The 18,839-nt window shown below is 38.4% G+C and overlaps 1 protein-coding gene and 1 pseudogene across 3 annotated transcripts in view; one reads left to right on the top strand and one right to left on the bottom strand.

Moving 5' to 3' along the window:
* Positions 1 to 18,839, bottom strand: part of RPS6KA6 (ribosomal protein S6 kinase A6) — a 189,932-nt gene that overhangs the window by 54,957 nt on the left and 116,136 nt on the right. The window lies entirely within an intron of this gene.
* Positions 2,314 to 3,111, top strand: LOC119246384 (exosome complex component RRP43-like; annotated as a pseudogene).

Raw genomic sequence — 18,839 nt, 5'->3', positions numbered from 1 at the left:
ACAAAAACAAAACAATTCTCCGGGGGCCTCCCTGGTGGTGCAGGGATTAAAGTCTCAGGGCTCTCAAGCTATCACCAGACACTGCAACATCAGTTTGATTGCAAGTCGGGGAGCTAACCCACATAAGATGCAGCATTTGATAATCTCCTCTCTCGCCTGCTGCACCCCTCAGCAGTGTATTTCAGTAGATCTGCCTATTCTGCTCCCCACTCTGTCTCTGGTGCATCCTCTCATGCCACCCCACACCTCTGGCCTAGACACCAGTTATATTTTATTTAAATAAAGTAAATCTTAACAAAAATAAAGAAAAAACAATTCTCAAAGCAAATAGTGCCTTGAAAAGGTAAACACAGAATTCTTATGTCAGGTAAGATAGGATTTCCAGCTAAAAAAAATTATGAAGACATAGGGATACAAAGCAGTGATAGTAAAGGCAAAGATAAACAGTTGGGACTACATCAAATTAAAAAGCTTCTGTACAGCAAAAGAGACAGTAATCAAAACAAAGAGACACCCCGCCAACTGGGAGAACATTTTTGCACACAACACTAATGATAAAGGACTGATCACAAAAACCTACAAAGAGCTGATGAGACTCAACAAAAACAAAGTAAAAACCAGTCAAAAAATGGGCAGAAGAGCTAAAAAGAAACTTCTCCAAAGAAGAAATGCAAATGGCCAAAGGGCATATAAAAAAATCTTCAACATCACTTGTAATCAGGGAAATGCAAATCAAAACTACAATGAAATACCATCTTACACCAGTGAGAATTGCACATATTAAAAAAAAAATATCAACAACAAATGTTGGCGAGGATGTGGAGAAAAAGGAATTCTGCTGCACTGCTGGTGGGAGTGCAAACAGGTCCAAGCACTGTAGAAAGCTGTGTGGAGATTGCTCAACATGCTAAAGATGGAGCTTCCATATTATCCAGCAATTCCACTCCTAGGTATTTACACAAAGGACACAGAAACATTAATTCAAAAGGGCACCTGCACCCCTATCTTCATAGCAGCACTATTTACAATAGCTAAGATTTGGAAACAGCCCAAATGCCCATAAATAGATGACTGGATCAAGAAGATGAGGTACATATATACCATGGAATATTACTCAGCATTCAAAAAAGATAAACACATACAATTTGCAGCAACATGGATGGCGCTGGAAGGGATCATGCTCAGCGAAATAAGCCAGAAAGAACAAGAAAAATACCGGATGGTCTCACTCATAGCAGGAATCTAGAAAACTTAAATAAGGGACCAGGAAAATGAATAACTATAAGAAAGTGAAAATCAAAATCAACAAAAAACTATGAACCAGAGACACTTTTTGGGGGTGGGGGGTGGGGAGGGGAGGGATTGGGGTCAGAATGGGGGGGGTTGAAATTGTATGGGGAATATAAAAATAAAATTTATTATTTAAAAAAAAATGCAACCAACACAAAAAGTAGGAAAAACCATAAATATGTGCAGACTAAACAACATACTACTGTATGACTATTGGATTAACCAGGAAATCAAAGGAGAAATGAAAATATATATGGACAAAAAATAGAGATATGAGCTAGCTAAAGGACATGGCAAATGCAGTACTAAGATGGAAGTATACAGTAATACAGGCCTACAGGAAGAACCAAGAAAAACGTGAAAAAAACCAAATTACATAATAGTGTGACCTTATATCTAATGAACTACAAAAAAGGAGAACAAATGAAACAAAAAAACATTATAGGGAATTAAGTAACAAATATTAAATTGTAAATAAACAAAATAAATTAAAAAATCAATGAAACCAAAGCCTGTTCTTTGAAAAGATAAATCAAATAAACATGCTAGAAAGAATCACTAAGAAAATAAGGGATGAAACTGACAGAATCAAATAAAACAAGGTAATTTACAATAGAAATCTCAGAAATACAGATTATCAGAGTAAAGCCGTAATAATTAAAACAGTATGGTATTGTAACAAAAATAGACACACAGACCTGTGGTCATTTTCATAGCAATAAATTATATAACTTCAAAGAAAGAGAAGTTTTCAAAAGCATATAACCTACCAACACTGAAAGCCTGAACAGACTAATAAAAAACAAGGAAATTGAAGCAATGAGTGAGTCTCCCAAAAACAAAAGGCCAGGACCAGATGGTGAGATCTATCAAATTCTCAAATCCATTCAAAAGTTTGAAGAAAAGGGCATCATTACAAAATATTTTAGGGCTAACATAACTCTGATACCAAAAGCAGATGAGGACATAAATATTAAAAAAAAAAAAAGAGAGAAAAGGAAGAGGCCAGCATATGATGGGAAGATGACATCTGAATTCAAAACTGTAGAATCTCTGGTATATTACAGGAGGTTTTTGAAAGAGAACTGCCATCCTGATGAAATAGAATTTGGTGAATTCAGAACCTCAAATATCAAGATAGGTTCAATCAGTACTGCAGAGAGTTCTGCTTTAATAAAGCTGGAAAATACTACAGTAATTTGTGGAATTAAAGTGGAATTTGCAACACCACCAATGGATATCACTGATGCAGTATATGTTGTTCCTAATGGGGATCTACCATCTCTGTTCAATGAGATTTGGACCTCTTGAGGAAGATGCCCAAGTATATAGCTAGTTCATTACAGATGTTACTGAAAATTCACAGATAATTCAAAAAGAGGACATGCATTTTTCCAGGAAAATATGCTTGAGCTCTATACTAGGCTTTCATTTGCATCGACTATGATGGAAACATTTTGGATCCTGGTACATTTGCTTTGTTAGTGCCTTTAAAAAAAATGTACAATGGCCTGAAATTAGTATAAATGAACAAACCTCTTTATTAGACATCAATTTAAAGAAAAAATATTTGTATATTAGAACTTATCTAGTTGCAACTTTCTTTGCTGTATTTGATGACACTCTGCTCACAGTTGACCGTATTAGATAGGAGAAGCATCTGGAAACTGAAACCTTAACAGTAGCAATGGATGGAAGGAAAGCTATGTTGCCTTTACAAGCCAGGTAGAAGTTGCAAACCGGAACTAAACTTCAAAACTGTATGAGACTAGCAGTTACAAATCATAAGGAAGTGAAAATAAAACACTGATTGATGAAATACTTAAAAGTATCCCCCCCCAAAAAAAAACCACCACAATTAAGGGCCTTCTCGAGGTTTATATGGACAGAGGGACTGCATGCCTTACCTTCTCAGACAAACAAGTTCTTCAGAATATCACTACTAGTAAAGACCCAGTCCAAGAAATATTACATGAAGCCAATAAATGTAAACCAACAGAGGAATGAACATGAAGTACTGACAATTTATTGAATAGAAACACAAAACAATGAAGAAATGGCAATAACAGATGTCCATGTATCAATAATCACCCTAAATGTTAATGACCAAATTCACCAATAAAAAGACTCAAGGTTGCATGTTGGATTATAAAACAGAAGCCAACATTCTGCTGCATCCAGGAAACACACATAAGTTCCAAAGATAAACAGACATTGAAAGTAAAGGGGCAGAAAACAATTCGAACAAGCAAATGACCCTCAAAAGAAGGCATGATGGGCATACTTATCAGATAAAGTAGACTTTAAGCTGAAAAAGGTGACAAGAGACATAGATTGAACACTACAAAATGGTCAAGAGGACCATGCATCGGGAAGACACATCAATATAAATGCACCGAATGAGGGCACATCAAAATATACTGGACAACCACAAAGGCATCAAATTAAGAAGTCAACTACAAAAAGAAAGGAGCACCTCATTACATGGAGATGGTCCAGAAAAGAACAAATTTTTAAAATTATACAATTACCCAAAGCTGAATAATGAAGATGTAGAAAATTTCAAGAAACCAATTACAAGCACGGAAAAGTTTGAAACAGTAATCAAAACTTCCCAAAAACAAAAGCCCAGGGCCAGATGGTTTCATAAGCAAGTTCCACCAAACATTCAAAGATGAACTAATGCTTATGTTCCAAAAAGTCTTTCTAAGAAATGAGAAAGAAGGAATAATACAAAATACATTTTAGGAAGCCAACATTACATTAATTAAAAAAAAAAAAGACAACACAACAAAAAGAAACTACAGACCAATTGTCCTAATGAACATAGATGTTAAAATCCTCAATAAAATCTTCACAAACTGAATCCAACAATACAGCAAAAGGATTATACACCATGACCAAGTAGGATTTATTTCAGGGACATAAGAATGGTTCAACATGTGAAAAAAAAAATTCATCACATTAACAAAAAGAAAAATTAAAAAAGCATAAGATCATATCAAGAAATGCTGAGAAAGCATTTGATAAAGTCCAACATCCTTTTATGAAGGGCCAAGAAAAACTGCACTTAAAAGGAACATGTCTTAACATAATAAAAGTCATATATGAAAAACCCACAGCTAACATCATTCTTAACGGTGAAAAACTGAAAATCTTTCCATTAAGACCTGCAACAAGAAAACGATTTTCACTCTCACTAATGCTTCTCACGATAATACTGGAATTCCTAGCTAGAAAAATGAGACAAAGAAAGATATGAAAGATAATATAATAGAGAACCCAAAAATACCCATGGAAAAACTAAAACAATAAACCAGTTACAAAATCAATAGACAAAAATCAGTAGCCTTCCTATATGAAAAGAGTCTGAGGAGATCCTATATGAAAACAGTGTGGGAGAAATTAAGAACACCATCCCCTTTACAATTGTACCAAAAACAAAATACCTATGCAAAAATATAACGAAGGAGGTGAAATACCTGTACAAGGAATACAACAAAGAAATAGAAATTAAAAAAAAGACACAAAGAAATTGAAAGACTTTCCTGCTCATGGATTAGAAGAAATAACATTATTAAAATGGCTGTGCTACCAAAAGCAATTTACAGATTCAATGCAATTCCAGTAAAAATTTCAATGGCGGATGGGGGCGGAGCAACATGGCGGCGAGGAGACACTGAAAGTAAGATCTCCCATTAAAAAAAGTTAATAGGGAGGAAAAGCGGCAGGTCCCAGTGAGAACCGGGACACGGAAGATAAACGGGGGACGCCAGCAAACTGCCCGAAGAAGAAAGTTGCCATAAAAGAGGACCAGAAGGGAGGGAAGCGCAGAACCCTGCTCCCCTCCCCCGCCCACAGAGGCAGCACTCTCCCACCCGCAGAGAGGAGGAAAACAACAAACTAAAACAACCAACAAGAACAAACTACACAGCAAGCGGGACTGTGAGTGGAAAGGAACTATTGCAGCACCACACCTGGTGAACGGGAGCTGTGGAGAACCCTGCAGGATCCTCCGTGGAGGTGAGCCCCAGGCGCCATTAAAGAGAGACCCCGCCCCCAGGGAGGAGGCCAGCACCAGCACACAGCCCCGGGCCTCCCAGTAAGCCTGCACGGAAAAGCAACGAGCTGGAAAAGCAGGCTCGGAGCGCGGTCAGGATTGCGCGGAAAAGCAGCGCACTGGAAAACCAAGTGCGGATCGGAATCGGGATTGCGCGCGGAAAAGCAGTGCAGTTGAAAAGCAAACGCGGATCCAGATCGCAGCTGCCCAGGTCCCTGCGCCTGCGACCTAGCTTGCGGGAGACACGCGAGGCCCTCACTGAGTGAGCAGGAATCAGGCGTCCAGGCACGGGAGCGGGATTCAAAAGGCGACATTCCCGCGCCACTGAACTGGGCTACAGCCTGAGTCCTGGAACTGAGGGCTTTGGAACTGACACCCGGGACACGAAATTAGGGGCGTGGGTTCCCCACGACAGTGGGGCACAAGGCAGACACAGCACCCCAAAGCCGTTGAGGTTTACCCTACCATTCCCGCTCTATTCCCTGTCCCACGGGGTGGAAAATCAGCTCCCCAAGGGCTCCAGGAGAGATCTCTGGCCCACCTAGCGACTGAAGCCAGCAGAGGTGCCTAGAGGAGCCAGTGGCCAGCTGGGGAGTTAGCCACGCCGGGCCCCTTTCCGACCAGTAGTCTGAGCCCACAGGGGGAGCGAGCACCCACAGCCGGAGCAGACCAGGCGCGCAGAAGAGTGTGCCTGAGACCGGAAGTGCAGGGAGTGTGTCCCACATCACCATCTTAGAACAGGGACATTTCTTCAGTAAGACTACCTGCAGAAGGCTTCCTCAGGAGCCAGAGAGTGAGCGGGGGAAGTTTCGCCCACGCCAGACCCCATCTGGCCTGCAGTCCAAGCCCAGAGGGGGAGCAGGAACCCACCGCTGGGGCAGACCAAGCACACAGGGGAGTGTGTCCCCACATCGGCATTTTAGAACAGGGACCTTTCTCCAGTAAAGACTGCTTGAAACTGACAGATGACTCCTGGAGGAACCAGAGGAGAGCAGAGAAGCTCACCCAAGATGCCGACAAGTCCCAACTACACAGTGTCCCAACGCATACGGCAAATTAGAAAACAGACGGTAGGGAGGAGAAGAACCACACACAACCTAGCAACCCCAGGGAAAAAGCACACCACAAAAAGAAAAAGCAGACCCCCAGTTGCAACGACAGTAACTTGGAAGAACTTCTGAGCCTTCCAGAAAGAGAATTAAAAATTGCCATGATAAAAAATCTGACAGAAGTCATAAAGGAAAACAATGATAAGGAAAAATAATCAACGATCAGAAGAATGCAATGAGTCCCTAGAGAGGCAAAACAATGGTCAGAAGAAGAAATTGGTCCCTAAAGAGGGAAGTAAAAGAAAATGGAGATCTCAAAGAATTAATGGAAAACTAAAGAATTCTGGGAAAAGCAATGAAAGCAGAATAGATGAAATGGAAGAACGAATAAGTTCTCTTGAAGACACAGAAATAAAAAGAACCAAAACAGAAAAGGAAAGAGAAGTAGAGGAAAAAGAACGAAGAAACTTGGGAACTATCTGACTCCATGAGGAAAGGAAATATAAGAGTTATAGGAATAACAGAAGGAGAGGAGAGAGATGTAGGAAGAGAAAATATTCAAAGAGATAATTGAAGAGAACTTCCCAAAATGTGAAGAAGGAGCTGAAAAATGATATACAAGAAGCAAAAGAACACCAAACTTCCACGACGAAAGGAAAAAATACAGCAAGACACATAATAGTAAAGCTCCCAAGAATCCAGGACAGGAAAAAATAATGAAGCTGGCAAGAGGGAAGAAACAGATAACATCAAAGGAAAGCCAATCAGGCTGACATCAGACTTCTCCGAAGAAAACACTACGGGCAAGGAGAGAGTGGAGGGACATAGTCAACAGACTCCAAGAAAAGATGCCAACCAAGAACTCTATCCCGCAAAGCTCTCCTTCCTCTTTGAAGAAAGAATATGGACCTTCCCAGACAAACAGAAACTCCGGAAATTCATTACAACTAAACCCTCACTCCAAAAATACTACAAGGAGTCCTAAAGTCAGAACCTCAGAGGGACGAAAACAATGAAAGAAAGCCAAAAAAAAAAAAAGTTATTAAAAGAATAAATAAATAAAATCAAAGGAAAGACAAACACAATGGCAAATACACATGCTAACATATCAATATTAACTCTAAATGTAAATGGACTAAACTCTTCAATAAAAAGACACAGAGTTGCAGCCTGGACTAAGAAACAAAACCCAACCTTTTGCTGTCTCCAGGAACACATTTAGCTACAAAAGATAAAATAGGCTCAAAGTTAAAGGATGGAAAACAATCCTACAAGCAAATGGACCAAAAAAGAAAGCAGGAACAGCTATACTTATATCAGATAAAACAGATTTCAAACTCAAAAAATAAAAAGAGACCCAATGGTCACTACATTATGCAAGGGACAATATTTCAAGAAGAAATAACACTCATTAACATATACTCACCAAACGAAGGAGCACCAAAAATATCAGACAACTGTTGTCCTCTCTGAAAACAGACATCAGAGAAAACAACATACGTAGTGGGAGACTTCAACACACCACTATCAACAATGGATAGATCAACAAGACAAAAAATAAGTAAAGAAACCAAAGCTCTAAATAAGGACCTAGAGCAATTGGGCTTAACAGACATTCTATAGAACACTAAACCCAAAAAACGGAGTACACATTTTTCTCAAGCGCACACGGATCATTCTCCAGGATCGATCACATACTGGGGCACAAGACAAACATCACAGATACACCAAGATTGAAATCATATCAACCATCTTTTCTGACCATGAAGGCATCAAACTAGAAATAAACCATAAAAAGAAGGCAAGGAACTTTCCTACCTCATGGAGATTAAAAACCACGCTACTGAAAGACCACTGGACTAATGAGGAGATCAAAGAAGAAATTAAAAAATTCTTTGAATTGACGACAAGGAGGACAACCAATATCCTAAATGTATGGGATGCAGCAAAAGCAGTAATAAGAGGAAAATACATAGCAATAGAAGCTCACATCAAGAAACAAGAAAGAACTCAAAGAAACAACCTAATCTCGAAGCTCAAAGATCTAGAAAAAGAACAACAAAAAAACCCCAAAACCAGTAGAAGAAAAGAAATAATAAAAACCAAGCAGAAAATAAATGAAATTGAAACTAAAAAAAAAATCCAAAAGATCAATGAAACCAAGAGCTGGTTCTTTGAAAAAATCAATAAAATAGACAAACCCCTAGCCAGGCCTCACAAAGGAAAAAGGGAGAAAGCACAAATAAACAGGATCATCAATGAAAGAGGAGAAATCACAACGGACACAGCAGAAATCAAAAGAATAATCAGTAACTACTATGAACAGTTATATGGAAACAAGTTTAACAATCTAGAGGAGATGGACAAATTCCTACAACTCTAGGATCACCCAAAGCTAGATAAAGAAGAAATAGAACACCTAAACAGACCAATTACAAGCAGCGAAATTGAAATGGTAATCAAAAAACCTCCCCAAAAACAAAAGCCCAGGACCTGATGGATTTACAAATGAATTCTACCAAACATTCAGAGACGAATTAGTGCCTATCCTCACAAACCTTCCAAAAAATTGAGAAGGAAGGGACAATACCAAACACGTTCTATGAAGCCAACATTACACTAATACCAAAACCGAACAAGGACAACACAAAAAAAAAAGAAAACTACAGGCCAATCTCCCTAACGAACACTGATGCAAAAACCTCAATAAAATTTTAGCTATCAGAATCCAACAATGTATCCAAAAGATAATTCAACATGACCAAGTAGGATTCATTCCAGGGACACAAGGATGGTTCAACATCCGAAAATCAATCAATGTTATCCAACACATCAACAAAAAGAAATATAAACCATAGATAATATCAATAGATGCTGAGAAAGCTTTTGACAAAGTGCAACACCCATTCATGATAAAAGCCCTTGAAATTCTTGGGCTACAAGGAACATAACCCAACACATAAAGGCCATCTATGACAAGCCAACAGCCAGTATCATTCTCAATGGTGAAAAGCTGAAAGCAAATTCCATTAAGATCTGGAACAAGACAAGGATGTCCACTCTACACCACTGCTTTTCATATAATACTGGAAGTCCTAGCCAGAGCAATAAGACAAGAGAAAGACATCCAAGGAATCCAAATAGGAAAAGAAGAAGTCAAACTATCACTATTCAGCAGAGTATGATAATATACATAGAGAACCCCAAAATCTCCACAGAAAACTAATTCAACTCATCAGTCAGTTCAGTAAAGTGGCAGGATACAAAATCAACACGCAAAAGTCAGTAGCCTTCCTATACACAAACAATAAATCTGAAGAAGAAAGAATCAAAAAAAAACCATCCCTTTTTTATTGAAACAAAAAAAATCAAATATTTGGGAATAAATCTAACAAAAGAGGTAAAGGACCTATACAAAGAAAACTATAAAACCTGTTAAAAGAAATAGAAAGAAACACAAAGAAATGGAAAAAACATCCCCTGCTCATGGATTGGAAGAATAACCATTATTAAAATGGCCATCCCTCCCAAAAGCAATATACAGATTCAATGCTATTCCAATCAAAATTCAATGTCATTCTTCAAAGAAATAGAATAATTATTTGATGAAATTCATATGGATTCACAAAAAAACCCGAATATCCAAAGCTCTCCTGAAAAAAAAAAAAAGAAGGGAATGGAGGCATCACACTCCCAGACTTCAAACTCTACTACAAGCCATAATCATCAAATTGCATGGTATTGGAACAAGAACAGACAGACAGACCAATGGAATCGAATAAAAATCCAGAAATAAACCCACAGATTTATGGTCAACTAATCTTTGACAAGAGCAAAGACTATGCATTGGAGCAAAGAAAGTTTGTTCAATAAATGGTGCTGGGAAAACTGGGTCGCTACATGCAAAAGAATGAAGCTTGACCACTACCTCACACCATACACAAAAATCAACTCAATATGGATTAAAGAACTAGACATAAGACCTGAAACCATAAATATATAGAAGGAAATATAGGTGAAACACTACGTGATTTGCACATCAAAGACATCTTTACAGACACATCACCCAAAGCAGTGATAGTGAAGGCAAAGATAAACAGCTGGGACTACATCAAATTAAAGAGCTTCTGCACAGCAAAAGAGACAATAACAAAAACAAAGAGAAAACCCACCCAACTGGGAGACATTTTTGCACCCAACACTAATGATAAAGGACTGATCACAAAAATCTACAAAGAGCTGATGAGACTCAACAACAACAAAGAAAATAATCCAGTCAAACAATGGGCAAAGAAGACCTAAAAAGAAACTTCTCTGAAGAGGAAATGCAAATGGCCAACAGGCATATGAAAAAATGTTCAACATCACTTGTCATCAGGGAAATGCAAATCAAAACTACCATGAGATACCATCTTACACCAGTGAGAATGGCACATATTAAAAAAACTAGCAACAACAAATGTTGGCGAGGGTGTGGAGAAAAAGGAACTCTTCTGCACTGTTGGTGGGAGTGCAAACTGGTCCAACCACGTGGAAAGCTGTGTGGAGATTTCTGGACCTACTAAACATAGAGCTTCCATATGATCCAGCAATTCCACTCCTAGGTATTTACCCAAAGGACACCGAAACATCAATTCCAAAGAACACCTGCACCCCTACGTTTATAGCAGCACTGTTTACAATAGCTAAGCTTTGGAAACAACCCAAATGCCCAAAAATAGATGACTGGATCAAGAAGATGTGGTACATATATACCATGGAATATTACTCAGCATTCAAAAAAGATAAACACATGCAATTTGCAGCAACATGGATGGCACTGGAAGAGATCATGCTCAGCGAAATAAGCCAAAAAGAAAAAGAAAAATACCGGATGGTCTCACTCATAGCAGGAATCTAGAAAACTTAAATAAGGGACCAGGAAAACGAATAACTATAAGAAAGTGAAAATCAAAATCAACAAAAAACTACGAACCAGAGACACTTTTAAGGGGGCGGGGGTGGGATGGGAGAGATTGGGGTCAGAATGGGGGGGCTGCAATTGTATGGGGAATATAAAAATAAAATTTATTATTAAAATAAAAATAAAATTTCAATGGCATTCTTCAAAGAAATGGAACAAATGTTGCTGAAATTCATATTGAGTCACACACATACACACACACACACACACAAAACACCAGCCAAAACTCTCCTGACTAAAAGGGGGACATGGAGGTATTACACTCCCAGATTTCCAACAATACTACAAAGCTCTAATAATAAAAAGGACATGGTACTAGAACAAAAACATACACACAGACCAATGGAATCAAATTGAAACTCCAGAAAGAAAACCACACATATATGGTTAACTAATCTGTAACAAAGAGAAAAGAATTTACACAGGAACAAGGAAAGCCTCTTCAAAAAATGGTGCTGGGAAAACTGGACTTTCACATGCAAAAGAACAAAACTAGATTAATATCTCACAGCATACACAAAATGATGTTGGACTTAATCAATGCTTTCTCAGCATCTCTTGATACGATCATTTTACACAACTAAAAATGGATAAAAACAGATGTAAGATCTGAAGCCATAAAGTATATAGAGAAAAACATAGGCTAAGGACTCTATGATATAAATCTCTGAAACATTTTTCATATGTCTTTCCCAGAAGAAAGGAAAACAAAAGAGAAGATTAACAGCAGGGACTACATCAAAATAAAAAAGCTTCTGTACAGCAAAAGAGAGAGCAACAAAAACAAAGAGACATGCTATTGAATGGGAGAAAATATTTGCACACCATACAAGTGATAAGATGATATCAAAGATGTACAAAGAGCTTATACAACTTGACAATAAATAAAAAAACAAACAACAGAGTCAAAAAATGGGCAGAACTGAAAATACACTTCTGCAAGGAAGAAATGCAAATGGCCAACAGGTATGTGAAAAAATGCTCAACATCACTTATTATCAGGGAAATTGAAAATCAAATTCACAATGAGATATCATGCCACTCCAGTAAGAATGGTCCACATTAAAAAACAGGGAGCAACAAATATTGGAGAGGATGTGGAGATAAAGGAACACTTTTACACTGCTGGTAGAAATGTAAACTTGTCAAAACACCATGGAAAGCTGTGTGGAGGTTCCTTAAAACACTGAAAATGGATCTACCATTTGATGCAGTATTCCACTCCTAGGAATCTACCCCAAAAATACAAAAACACATTCTAAAGGAAACCTGCACTCCTATGTTTATTGCAGCACTATTTCCAATATCTAAGCTATAGAAACAACCTGAATGCTCCCAAGCAGATGAATGGATCAAGAAGACATGGTATATATATAAGATAGAATATACTAAGCAATCAAAAAAGATAAACATGCTATTTGCAGTAACATGGATGGAACTGTAAGGGATTATGCTAAGTGAAATAAGGTGGATAAAGAGAAACATCATTGATTTCACTTATATGGGGAATGTAGAAAGTGAACAAAGGGTTAGGAAAAGACAAAACCTGCATAGATCTGAGGTATATGATCTATATAGCAGGGGAGTCATAGGGGGAGGGTTTCGAAGAGGGGAGAGAAGAGCATAACATATGGGGGAGATTGATCACAGGCACTATAGCATGATGGTAGTGGGAGAACTACAGGGATGACACAAGGAGAGAAATCAGGTAATATCCAATAAATAACAATGATGTAAGAAAGTAATTTAAAAAAATGTCACATTATCAAAACAGATTTGTAAAAGTTGTATTTTTATACTTTGCACATACTTTTTATACTAAATATCAAAAGAAAGAAAAATGACAATTATACCTGATGAATATACATGAAAAATTACCAATGAAATATATGCACACTGAATTTAACAACATATAAAAGAATCATGTACCATGACTAAATGAAATTTATTCTTGGGGTGCAATAATGGTTCACATAAGCTAAATCAGTCAATGTAATTCAACATATTAAAGAAAGAACATATAAAATCATATGATCGTATCAATATATATGCAGAAAAGGCAAATGACAGAACTCAGCAACCATTTATGACAAAAACTCTTAATAAAATGGGGATAGAAGTATTATCCCTTAACATAAGAAAAGTCATTTACAACAGACCCACATCTAACATAACATTCTATAGTAAAATATTTTAAAAAATTTTCATCTAAGATCAGGTACAAGATAAGGATGTGTGCGCTTTCACTCCTACTTTAACACATCACCACTTGGAGCAATAAGGTAAGGAAAAGATGTAGACTTAATTCGAATTGGACAAGAAGAAAAAGTTAGACTGGTAAAAATTCATTGGAATCAATAAATCCATATGGTGAAGTGATGGGCTAGAAAATTAATATATAAAATTTTGTTAAGTTCTTATATGTAAACAAGAACTACAGGAGAAAGAATTTAAGTAAAACACTCATTTGCAATTTAGCAAAAATAAGTATGTGGCAATACATTTACAAACTAAACAAATAGAGAGTATTAAAGAAATAAATTCAAAAAAGGAAAGGCATTTCTTTCTCATATATAAGATTAATTAAATTACTATAACGGGGAATATACAAAGGGAAATAGAACAAGTCAATGTAATCAACAAATAAGCTTGAGTGACTTTCTTCAAAGAAATAGAGCCAACATTACAGATATTTTTATGGAACTGAAAAAGATCCCAAATAGCCAAAGCAATGCCAACAAAAAGAAATACATCAAGGACACAAACCACTCATCAATATATGTTCAAATGACGGCGTACAAGTATACACAAAGTAATTACTATTTTTTTCAAGATTTTTTCCCCAAGATTTATTTATTTATACAAGCACTGGGGTACAGGCAAGAGGTGTGGGAAAGTGAGAGTTCACCAGAGACAAAGCAGGGAGCAGAACAGGCAGAAGGACCTAAATATACTGCTGAGAGGAGCAGCGGGTGAGACAGGAGAGGTCTACCATGCCATGTGGGAATCTCCCTGGCCAGCTGGGAATCGAACCCACGCTGCAGAGACTGCAGCCAGCTTCACAGTGCTGTGCTCAACCCACTGCACCACCAGGGAGGCCAAACAAAATAACCACTATTAACTCTAAAGACAGATATAGGAAAAAACACATTTATGGTTGGGGACCGCAACACTCCACTTTCACCAATGGACAGATGAACTAGATAAAAAAAAAAAAAAGATAGGGACACAAGAGTATTAAACAGAGAATTAGAAAACATGGACTTAATAGACATCTACATGGCACTGTGCGCTCCCCACAAAAACAGGGCCCATGGGACATTCTCCAGAATAGACCACCACATGGGTCACAAAACAAGTATCAACAAATTCTTAATTTTGACTTAAATCATACCTAGCATTTTCTTGGAACATAAAGGTATTAAACTAGAAATTAGTTATCAAAACAGGGAAATCCTGTAAAACATGGATACTGAATAATAAACGACTAAATGACTACTGGTTTTAAGAAGAAATCAAAGAGGAAATTAAAAAAAAAATGCTTGAAACAAAAGCATAACAAGAATACAACTATCCCAAACCTGTAAACCCACAAAAAACAGTACACTCCAACCAACAGAAAGAAACAACAACAACAACAACAACAACAACAAAAATGAGAACAAACTACAGATCCAGCGGGACTGTGAGTGGAAAGGAACTATTGCAGGTGAACAGGAACTGTGGAGAACCATGTGGGAACTGTGGAGAACCATGCGGGAACCGCCAAGGAGGTGAGCTAATGTCTCTGGGCAACATTAGAGGAAGATAAGGACCCAACCACTGAGAGACCTACAAATAACCCAAGGACAGCCACTAAGCTTGTGCAGAAAATCATGTGCGCACACGCGCACACTCGAAAAGCATACGCAGATCACGGTTGCCCAGATCCCTGTGCCTGCGACCTAGGTTCGCGGGGAGACACATGGGAACCTTCACTGAGGTGAATGACCCTCACTGAGTAATCAAAAACCAGGCACTCGGTCAAGGGAGCACAGTGCAAAAGACGCCATTTCTGTGGACACTGAACTGGGCTGCTGCACGCTTCCGGGATCTGAGGGTTTGGGAACTGAGACCCCGGACATGAAATTCAGGGCTTGGGATTCTCATGACATGTGGCAAGGGACAGATACAACACCCCACACCATTGAGCCATTCCATACTACCCCCACTCAGTTCCCCAGAGACCCACTGGGAAAAAGCACAGCTCTGGAAGGATACCAGGAAAGATCTCTGGTGCCACCTAGTGATCAGAACAAAATCACCAACTTCCTAATAGTTGGAAGCCAGAGTTTCCAAAACCACCCTTAGGGTCTGAGAGGGAGTGGGCAACTCAGATGGTGTTAAGAAGGGAAACAAGGCATGGACCAAGACCCCATTCTGAAACTGAGAGCTAGGCACAGGATTTGGGCATGGTACATGCCTTAACAGTGGGTACTGCACAGGATGACAGTCTTGGTTTTAGATCTGAGACCTTGAGATTGAGACACAGCACCAAGCCTGAGCAATAGACCCTGTGTTGAAGTACTCCCCTCCCTGCCTCCATTTCTCAGAGAACTACAGGGGAAACTCACAGGTCAGCATGTACAGGTCCTGAGCGCCACCCAGTGACCAGAGCAAAATCACTAACTAACTGATTGCCTGCTGGAATTGAGTAAATACAGAGGGAGGGAACTGTAAGAGACAGTGCCCAGCAACACAGCCACAGCATCAACACCCTGGTGGAGTTTTGGCCAGCCAGTGCTGATCTCAGTCTTGTAAACAGATTTCGATACCCCTGAAGGAGAATTCCAAAGAGATGCCCGCCAACACCAGTGGCAAAACGTCCCAACGCATAGAACAAATGAGAAAGCACACAGCAGGGAGAAAGAAAAATAAAAATAACCAAGCAAGCCCACAGGAGAAGGACATACCACAAAAAGAAAATCAGTCACCAGAGCTCAACAATGACATGGAAGAACTTTTCTACCTGTCAGATAGGGAATTAATAACCATCATGATTAAAAAGTATAATTAGGGGCCTCTGCAGTGGTGCAGTGGTTGAGCGCTGGGCTGTGAAGCTGCCTGCAGCCTCTGCAGCACTGGTTAGATCCCCAGCCACCAGTGAGGGTCCCACATGGCGCACAATTCTCTCCTGCCATGCCGGCTGCTCCCCTCAGCAGTGCATTTCATCAGTCTGCCTGCTCTTTTTCCCGCTCTGGCTCTGGTGGATTCTCTCACCCTCCCACGCTTCTGACTATACCCAGTGCTTATATAAATAAAAAATCTTAAAAAAAAGTATAATGAGATGAGACAAATAATCCATGAACTGAAGAACGAAAATGAGACCTTAAGAAAGGAAATAAAAGAAAAGGAGACAAAAAGATTACTGAAGGAGACAAAGAGTTCTTGGAACAACATTGAAAACAGAACTGAGGAAATGGAAAAATTGATCAGTACACTTGAAGATACAGAAACAGAAAGAACCAAAAGAGAAAAAGAGAGAGAAGTGCAAATGAAGAAAATAAGAATACACTTAGACAATTACAAGACTCCATAAAGAGAGGGAATGTAAGATTTACAGGCATTCCAGAAGGTGAGGAAAGAGACAAAGGAACTGAGAAATTATTCAAGGAGATAGTTGAAGAAAACTTCCCAAGTATTAAAAACAAGATGAATATAGACATACAAAAAGTGAGAAGACCACCCAACTACCACAATGAAATGAAAACTATAGCAAGACACATAATAGTAAAGCTTGCAAGCATCCAAGACAAAGAAAACATAATGAAACTGGCAAGGGGGAAGAAACAGATAACCTACATGGGAAAAATTAATCAGTTTAACCTCAGACTTCTCTGAGGAAACACTATGGGCAAGAAGGAAATGGAGCAACATATTCAACAAACTTCAAGACAGCAAATACCAATCAAGAATATTTTACCCTGCAAAACTCTCCTTCCTCTATGAAGAAAAAGTATGGATCTTCTTAGACAAATGGAAAGTCCAGAAACTCATTACAACTAAATCCCCATTCCAAAAAATTCTACAGGTCCTAAAGCCAACACCAACAGAGGAATGATCAAGAACAGAATAAAGTTAGGAATGAAATCACAAAAAGATAAAATGGAAAATCTAGATTCTAACATACCAATATTAACTCTAAATGAAAATGGATTAAACTCATCAATAAAATGACACAGCAGGCTAGATTGAAAAAAAAAAATCCATCCTTCTGCTGTCTCCAGGAAACACATTTAACCACAAAAGATAAACACAGACTGAAACTAAAAGATTGGAAAACAATCCTAGAAGTAAATGAAATAGACTTCAAACTAAAAAAGGTAAAAAGACATAGATGGACACTAGATTATGATCAACGGGACAATAAATAAGGAAGATATTAACACTCATCAACATATACTCTCCAAATGAAGGAGCACCAAAATACATTAGACAGTTATTATCACTAGTGCCCTAAATAAAGACATAGAATGCATGGACTTAACAGACATCTATAGGACACAGCACCCAAAAAAATTCGAGTACACATTGTTCTCAAGCACACACGGATCAATCTCCATAATCAATCACATACTGCGCCACAAGACAAACATCAACAGATACACAAAGATCAAAATCATTTCAAGTATCTTCTCTGATCATAAAGACAGCAAACTAGAAATAAATCATGAAAAGAAAATAAGGAACCCTCCCACTTCATGGAGATTAAAATCCACACTACTGGAAGACCACTGGACCATGAGGAGATCAAAGAAAAAATAAAAAAATACTGTGAGTTGACACTATGGAGAGCTGTGTGGAGATTTCTGGACCTACTAAACATAGAGCTTCCATATGATCCAGCAATTCCACTCCTAGGTATTTACCCAAAGGACACAGAAACATCAATTCCAAAGAACACCTGCACCCCTATGTTTATAGCAGCACTATTTACAATAGCTAAGCTTTGGAAAGAGCCCAAATGCCCAAAAATAGATGACTGGATCAAGAAGATGTGGTACATATATACCATGGAATATTACTCAGCATTCAAAAAAGATAAACACATGCAAATTGCAGCAACATGGATGGCGCTGGAAGGGATCATGCTCAGCGAAATAAGCCAAAAAGAAAAGAAAAATACCGGATGGTCTCACTCATAGTAGGAATCTAGAAAACTTAAATAAGGGACCAGAAAAATGAATAACTATAAGAAAGCGAAAATCAAAATCAACAAAAAACTATGAACCAGAGACACTTTTTGGGGGGTGAGGGGCGGGAGGGGAGGGATTGGGGTCAGAATGGGGGGGTTGCAATTGTATGGGGAATATAAAAATAAAATTTATTATTTAAAAAAAATACTGTGAGTTGAACGAAAAGGAGGACACCACTTTTCAGAATGTATGGGATGTGACAAAAGCAGTAATAAGAGGAAAATATATAGTAATACAGGTTC

This window comes from Talpa occidentalis, unplaced genomic scaffold (genome assembly GCF_014898055.3).
Source record: "Talpa occidentalis isolate TD23 unplaced genomic scaffold, MPIMG_talOcc4v2.1 talOcc4.15, whole genome shotgun sequence".
NCBI lineage: Eukaryota > Metazoa > Chordata > Mammalia > Eulipotyphla > Talpidae > Talpa > Talpa occidentalis.
The sequence above is the reverse complement of the archived record's forward strand: the minus strand, read 5'-3'. Positions and strand labels throughout refer to the sequence as shown.